This window comes from Phycodurus eques, unplaced genomic scaffold (assembly GCF_024500275.1).
Source record: "Phycodurus eques isolate BA_2022a unplaced genomic scaffold, UOR_Pequ_1.1 contig_24, whole genome shotgun sequence".
Lineage (NCBI taxonomy): Eukaryota > Metazoa > Chordata > Actinopteri > Syngnathiformes > Syngnathidae > Phycodurus > Phycodurus eques.
In genome coordinates this window covers 262,975-271,741 of record NW_026904021.1, presented here as the reverse complement: position 1 = coordinate 271,741, position 8,767 = coordinate 262,975, and the positions used below count along the sequence as shown (strand labels likewise).

The 8,767-nt window shown below is 39.3% G+C and overlaps 1 pseudogene; it reads right to left on the bottom strand.

Annotated features, from left to right (window-relative positions):
* Positions 1 to 611: 611 nt before the first annotated feature.
* Positions 612 to 721, bottom strand: LOC133398156 (5S ribosomal RNA; annotated as a pseudogene).
* Positions 722 to 8,767: the final 8,046 nt, after the last annotated feature.

The window sequence follows — 8,767 nt, the reverse complement described above, 5'->3', positions numbered from 1 at the left end:
GTCCGTTGTCACACGAGAGGGGCTCCAACTCCCGGAGAAAAATTCCTTGTATGTTTCTGACATACTCGGCAAATAAAGAGGATTCTGATTTTGATTCTGCTGATTCTGATTGAATTTACTCTATCTCATCTACTCCCACTAATACTGCCATTCACTCGACTGTAATGTATTCCTTGGAAGTGGTTCGAGTTCATAAACCGTGGCTTTGAGGTCCACACAATAATGTGCAATAATTACGTATCATTTAAAAATCCATACCTTCGCATCCTTAGCCTCGAGCCAATTAAAAGCACTGATGTGATAAAATTGTGACGTATCACGTGATACTAATACATATATATATATATATATATATATATATATATACATATATATATATATATATATATATATATATAGATATATATAGATATATATATGTGGATATATGTGTGTACAGATTTAATTTTTTTTTTACTGTCGGAAAAGGAGAAAGGGGATGTTTAAAAAAGGTACGTGAAGGTTTTGTCTCCTAATAAAGAGACGGTAAGTCATAAGAGAGCGAATAACTGCATTATAATTTTGGTCAACCACCGATAAGAAAACGATTCCACGAGAATCTAAAGTGAAAAAGCTTACAGCACCTGGTATTCCCAGGCGGTCTTCCATCCAAGTACAAACCAGGCCCGCCCCTGCTTAGCTTCTGAGATCGGGCAGCTCTCAGGGTAGTATGGCCGTAAGCCACTTGATTACCTGAAAAAGCAACATTTTATATTTAAAAAATATCATATTTCACTTAAAAATATCTCGAGCGGATCGCGTCATCTTTATTCTCCAATTGTTGGCTGGTCTATTTTGGATTTTTGTGTGTGGATGATCCGAACTCATTCTCAACACTACAAATGTGTGATCAGATCATAGATTTTGAAAAGTAAACACACTCGAGAATTTGAGAACTTGCACGCTGCCAAAACTCAGACAAGAGCATGCAAAATCCTCTCGGACCCTCCACATCCTGGTCACCAACTCTTCAGAAACATAATCATCTTTATTTGCCATGAATTTCCAAAAAATACACAAGGAATTTGTCTCTGGTAGTTGGAGCCGCTCTAGTACGACAACAGACAGTCAATTGACAGAGAACACTTTTGAGACATAAAGACATTGACAAAAAACAGTCACTGAGCAATTACGGGTTGCTAGTTATCTGGTAATGCCAGTACATTTTTTTTTTTGACAATTGTGCAAAAAGATGCAGAGTCCTCTAGCATTTAGAGCAGTTCGAAAGACTAATATTGCAATAGGCCAGTGAAATGACCATTGTGCAAAGGGCGCCGAGACTTCAAGCGAGTCGTCCGATAATCTGGGACAATGTTTATTGTGCAAAGTTGCAGATTCTCTTCAATCAGTGTGCAATTGGAGCAGATGCTATTAGCATGAGTGGCCAGTATTGGTCAACAACAGATATGCAAATAGTGCAGCGTGGCGAGACAACTACAGTGAGTGCACGAGTAATATATAATTGTCTTCTTCCAGCTCCTTCCCCCAGGGAAGTGCTATCGAACAATGCAAACTACAACTAGCAGACATTCCAACACCTTCGTCCCGCTTGCCGTTAACTTCTTAAACAGTTCACTTACAATTGCATTGTAACATGCTGCCAATTTGTCTTGAGATTGTTGTCCCATCTCTGTCGGGCCAATTATACATTATTCGTGCATTCACTGTAGTAGGCTCGCCACTCTGCACAATTTGCATATCTGTTGTTGACCAATACTGGCCACTCATGTGCTTGAGAAGTATCTGCACCATTTGCACAATGGACACTGTTCCAGATTATCGCACGACATTATATTTTTATATTAACATTTATATTATATTTCTATTAACATTATAAAAAATAGACACAAAAGGAATGAAGACACTGGTTTCTTTTTCTCATGAGGAGGGCGTATGGGAGATTGTTCAGATTACAGCCTCTCAACACGATCTAAACAATCTCTCCCGTCGCTCCTGTATTGATTTGAAATAGGGAGGTTTTACAAGACATAATGTACTAAGCTACAAGACACAACACACGAAGGGTAGGGTTTCAAGGTGAAGACATGGCACCAACACCTGCCACGTCCCCGACCACATCCTTGGTCAAGGCGCCCTTCCATCGGATGATTCCTGCTGAGTCATCTTCTTGAAGGCGAGACATCTTCCTTCATCAAAATCGTCCATAATACTCATAGCAAGCTAAGCAAATAAATGATAACTTCTACAATATATTTCACATTTCCCTCCTGTTTATCATGTATTTGCACAAATTCTCATATCATTTTACAGTCACTTCATTTCAATTTTTTCTTCACTGTAGAATCATTATTATGAAACAAATACATTTACACTCAGAGTCAACTTGTCATACATGAATGTTGTAGTTTAAACATCGTAATATCCTGGATCAGGAAACAAATCAGGTAAAACAACATCATCATCATCATCATTGTCATCATTATCAATAATAAAGGATACATCTGCTCCATACGGTTCTCTATGGGGGTAATTGCTGTGGTGATTAATCTCCTGATTAAAGCCCGAATGCATGGGATACAACAACATCCACATAATGTCAGAATGGCTGCAAAAACAGCAATTCATATCAATATTGGTGAAATTAGGGTTTTGTATTTACCAAAAACGTCAATCCAGCTGTCCCACAAGGAGTGTTGATTGAGGGTCCGTAGACCATCGATGGCTCTGGTCCAGCTGCCATCTGAAGCAGTATTGTTTGTTCTCCAAACATACCACAAACACCTCCCTCTCTTGCGAGGAGCATGTCGACAGCTATGCGGTTTTGGAACGTCCTTGAGCTGCTCATGCACAGCTTTCCAACCCACTCTGAGTCCAATTTCCTAATCTCTGTTCATTGAAGTGGATATAGTTTATCCCATCAACATTTTTATTAATCGTACACCACCAGCATAGTGAAGTATTCAAATCCTCCTGCCACTTGGTCCAGCTAATTTGTATTGATGAGGAACCCCATGAGGAACACCTATGGCATCGATGTATGTTTTATGTTGGATAATTTTGCCTCTGCCAGGATAAATCTCTTTTTTGTCTATGTTCTAGATTGGACAAAAACAGTGGTGCCCTTTCCATTAAATCTTGAATAGGCATAGGGTATACTGACACATGCAATATCAAAGTGATAATGGCACACAATCCAGATATATCTTTAGGTAATCTATCAAACAGTCTATCATCTCCGCACCACCACCAGATGTCGCTCCGTGATACTGGCATAAACTTTGGTCCGACTTTTAAGGTTACTTTACACTGTGTGTCGTTCAGTGGTCCAAATTTTTTGCCTTTACTTATCATGTTTATACAAGTAAAATTATTCGGTGCTACTACAGTAGAAAACATTGGTTTGTGTTTATCTGCTTTTGTTATGGGATATATAGGATCCCATGATTCACACATCTCAGTTGGGACAGTAGCGTTCATTAATGGAATAATACAATCTTGTGATAATTGTGCGGGAACTATGCGCAACAAAGGCCTGGGACCCATGCAAACCACACAATCTTTTCTCGTTACATTTGCTGCTTGTTCCACCAATAGTAACCAATTGTTATTTTGTCCTGAAACTCCTGTGACAACAAGGAACCAATCATCAGTAGTTATGTTGTTCACCATTAAAATTTGTCCACCTTTCTTTGAAATTTTCAATGGCATTTCTGGTTTAACACGGTTCCCATAACACAATGCTACTCGGAATTGGGGATCTTTTCCGCCAGAATATGCCCACAAGCTCTTCATCAAACACACTGGGTGACTTGATTTGTATTTCAATATGAAACTATGGGCCGTTTTGCTTATGTTAAACTTCTTTCTATGTTATTTTGCTGTTTTTAATGACCAACTGAACCTATCATAACCTGTTTCAGCAATGAGGTGTTCCCATCCAAAGCCTGTAGTTGCACACCAGTCAAATCCAAATCCCCAATTCTGCCCATTCTCTTGAGCATCATTGGTGAGAGCCGCATATGGAATTATGATTAAAGCAGTTTGATTTTGGGGGGCACAAAATATTAAACCGGTTTACCGCGTTTGGAGGCCATGCCCACAGTATATAATTCGATCCATTTAGAAAATGCATCTATGATAGCCAAACAGTACTTATTTCCCTCACTTTGACTTAATTCTATGTAATCCATGTGAATGCATTGGAAGGGGTATGTAGGAACTGGGAATTTACCTCTAGTAGGTCGCAATTGCCCTTGCGGATTATGTCGTGCACAGATCATGCATGCTCTACAATAATTCTTTGAATATAAATTGAAACCATAGGTTGTAAAGTGTCGATGTATCTGTGCCACCATCCCTCCGGTTGAGACATGTGACACACCATGGCTCAATATAGCAGCCCATTTGAATAGGTTCTTTGGAAGTATTTGTTTCCCTTCTGTGCTAATGTAAATTTCATTTTGTAGTTTTGCACCTTGTTTTTCCCAATAATTGCGTTCTTGTTGTGGACTTTGTTGTTGCAGGTCTTTTAGTGTTTGGTCATCTAAGGTTTGTTGTTCAATTTGTTTTTTTTAAACCTAAAAATGGTTTATAGGCTGCTTCTTTCGCGGCTTTGTCAGCAAATGCGTTTCCTTTCGAAACCTTGTCAGTGCCAGATGTATGTGCAACACATGTACAAATTGCCACTTTTCGTGGATGTTGCACTGCGTGTAATAATTGTTTAAGTAATTCAGCATGTGTTACTGGCTTCCCTGTTGACATAATCATTCCTCTGTTATCCCAATATTGCGCAAACACATTAACTGTGGAATACGCATATTGGCTATCAGTATAGATTGTAACATCTTTATTTATCATTAGTTTGCATGCCTCGGTTAATACTACAAATTCAGCAGCTTGTTCAGCCAATTCCTGACAATCATGCTGCGTGCCTTCATCAGGTAAGGGTATTAGTGTGGCTGGATTTAAGGTTGTGCATCGCTCAACAGTCAAATGTGGTTGTGACAGCAAGATGGCCATGCAAGATAAATGTCTTGCAGGTGATAAAAACGCCATATTCGTTTGCAATAGGAGAGCAGACACTGTATGTGAAACCTTAAGAGTTAATGGATGAAATAACACAATATGTGGAACTGCTCTCTACTGCCATCAAGTGCTTGCCACAACTGCTTAGCTTATCACAATACTTGTGTAATGCACACGTCACGCTGTCCAATTTTGTTGAAAAATAAGCTATTGGTCTTAGCTTATCACCTTATTGTTGTGTAAGTACGGAGGTCATGGAATAGTTTTTAAAATCTACCATTTAAATGAATGTTTGATCATTAAATTTGGAAGGCCCAGCGCAATACTGGACACCAAATGTTGTTTAATGTCACAGAAGGCCTTTTCTGCCTCTGTCCTCCATTAAACAGGTGATGTCATTTTAAGGTTGTCTTCATACATTAAATTTGACAATGGTGCAACAATTTCTGCATAGTTTGGAATCCATGCTCTACAATAATTCGTCAGACCTAAAAATTATTATTATATGTTTCTTTAGGATTTTTTAAGACAATAGTTTTCCTGTCTTCTAATATAGTCCTTCCTCCTACACTTAAATTATGGCCTCGATATTTGACTTGCCTTTTACACAATTGCAATTTATTTTTGTTAACTTTATGTCCCTCTTCTGCTAGATGATGCAGTAAGGCCAATGAATCTTTGATGCATGTCTCTCCATCTGGAGATGCCAGGAGAACATCATCTACATAGAGTAAAATTTGGCTCCCTCCTGGGGGAGTGAATTTAGACATGCTTATTCTCATTACTTGTGAATAAATGGTTGGACTTTCACAGTAACCTTGTGGTAATCGAGTAAATGTATATTATTTTCCCTCAAATGTGAATGCAAACCAAAATTGACTGTTCTTTTCTACTGGTACAGAAAAGAAGGCATTACTTATGTCCACCACTGTAAACACAGTAGCGTCTGGTCTCAATGAATTTAACAGTGTGTAGATCTGGTAGACATGCTGCTCTCTGTATTACTGCAGAATACTGCATGTGTTTCCCTTCATCACCCTGTATTGTCCAAAACATCGCCTTCCTAATTAGGCCAGTTGATGCACTGTATTCCAGTTTGTTTTCTATTTGCTACCAATCATCTGTCTCCTGTCCTTGTTTTACTAATGTTCCCATATGTTTCCACTGTGACTCATAATCTTTGCACAATGAAATGTGTGGGACACTTGTATTTTTATACAGTTCCTTTAATTTGTCTTGAAAAATAATTCCTGCCGCGACTTTTGCTTCATTGTCTGAGTACAGATAATCTACAGTAATTTTATCAGGTGTCGCATGTCGTAACTTTTTTTCATATCCTGGGTCTGGCCCTGGTGTGTTTTTGTACCACAGAGTTATATGCAGCTCATCACCTTTTTTATTGTCTTCTACTTCCGTTATAAGCTGCAAGGCTGCAGACAACAGGGCTTTTCCCATGTTTAACGGTGGTTTGTCTGAGATATCGATTGTGTAATAGAATGTGATTTCTCTGCTTTCCAGTGTCACATAGAGGTCATCTCTTTTTATTTCATGTTTTCGTTTCACTACAATATTTCCATTTGATGATGGAATGAGTACAAGTCCAAGTTGGAATAAGCCATCTCTTCCCAACAAATTCACAGGACACTCCGGGACTTCGAAAATGGGCATTCTACAAGATCTCCCCTGTGGGTCTCTAATCCACACAGGCTCAAGTTCCAAGGCAAAAGTAATTTGCCCATTTGCAGATCTAACTATTGCCTTATGTCCCGATAGTTTGGAACTTGGAATCTTTTCCCGACATGCAGTCCTACATGCTCCTGTATTGCAAAGAAATTTGATTTCTTTCCCATTGACTGACAAGGTTATTTCAGGTTTTTCAGTGTCCAAACTCAGAATGTCCTGTAAATTGAAATCCACTTCCTCATTCTCTTTAATGATAACACAAGAGGATTTGTTAAGTTGGGAAGCAGGCTGGCTTCGTCATGCGGTTGTTTGTCCGTATTCTCTTTTATTTCTTTTAGGGCAGTCACGTGCAATGTGGCCTTTCTCTCCACAGCACCAACAGCCTGTATTATCATAACTACCTCGACCTCTACCATATCTTCCTCTCCCACAGCCTCTGCCGCGTCCTCTAAAATTTGCTCCCCCTCTGCCTTGATCGTATATTTCTGCTTCTTCGTTGAGGAAGACATCTATCTTCTTTTTTTTTTTTTTTGTCCTAACACTCTTTCTGCGTGGAGGGCATGATTAACATATTCCTCCAGAGGGCCAGTTGCTAGGTTTATCCAAGGTTTATCTTCTCATCTGTTAATGTGTTCTTTCGAATTCGCATGTAAAGCATTTTTTAAGCTGTTGTTGATAAGGGCCCATTCAAGCCGCTGTTTGCTTTAAAACAAGCGGTCATTCTAACCCAATATTCTTCAAAAAGTTCGTCGTCTTTTTGTTTCACCCTACTAATTTCCGTGGAATTTGCCCTTTTGCGGAATCCTTGCTATGGTTTTTTCTATTAAAGCCCTAACTCGATGTTGTAATTCTCTGTCATTATGTGGCATTACAACACCATGGTGTTTTGGGTCCCAATCTCCTCGGCAAAGGTGCCAATCAGGCCCCATTGCACTCATCCAAATTTGTTGAGTTTCTGTTCCATTTAAATGATAGGACTGTCTAACATTTTCCATTTCCTCAACAAACTGGACAATGTCTACTTTGTAGGGTGTGATGCCGGCTGCGGCCTTTTTCACATCCTCATTAGTCCAGGTCCTATTGACCAAAATAGTTCCAATTCAATTCAATTTTTTTTCTTTTTTTTTCTCTTTTCAACGCTAAATGTTTTGCCAGAAGAGTAAGTCGTCATATCCCTCTTTTTCTATTTGTGATATATTATTTTTGTGTCGACACTTTATTTCGTTTCGAAGTTGAACTAATTTTTGCGAATTTAGCTGGCCAGCGAAACCGTATTTGGTTATCCACTGTGTTTAAATGTTTTATTTTGGAAGGGTTTTGGAGTTGAACATATTTCCAATCTTTACACGTTAGGCGTTCTTTTGGATCCGTTTTACTGTTATTTTTTCCCATTTTGTGAATTTGGAAGTCAGTTTATTTGCACCTAGAGTGACAGTAAATACTGACTTTATTCAAAATGACAGGGTGACAATGAATGTCTGGGTTTTGGTAATCCTCAAGCTTCTACCCACACGGGGCGGAGGATTCTTGCATCTGCTTCCAAACCCAGTTGTCACTTTCAATCCTGTCTTTAGATTCATACTTTTACACATTCACACGATACTAGTAATTTTTTTACAAACACACGAAAACACGGAACACGGAATTTAAGTACGTACAGTATTCCGCCGTCCTTGCGGAATTTGTCGGACTCCGCCGTCCCTCTTTTACTTTGCCCATGACTAGTATTACACAAGGTTTATTAAACACGGAATTTAACTACGTACAGGACTCCGCCGTCCACGCGGAATTTGTCGGACTCCGCCGTCCCTCTATTACTTGCCAGTGACTAGTATGACACAAGGTTTATTCTGCCGCAGACTTCTTTGTCACGCAATTCACTCACTCTTTAATCGTCTTTTCCAAAAAATAGTTCAAATTTAACTCACCAAAGTCGTCTTCAATCCTATGGATTGTCGTCAACCTTCAGATCCCAGTTGAGGAGAACGAAGACCAGTCCCGGAAAGGGTCTCAATTGCCGTGGCCACGGTCTCTTAACTGGATGTCGGCTCCACAACTG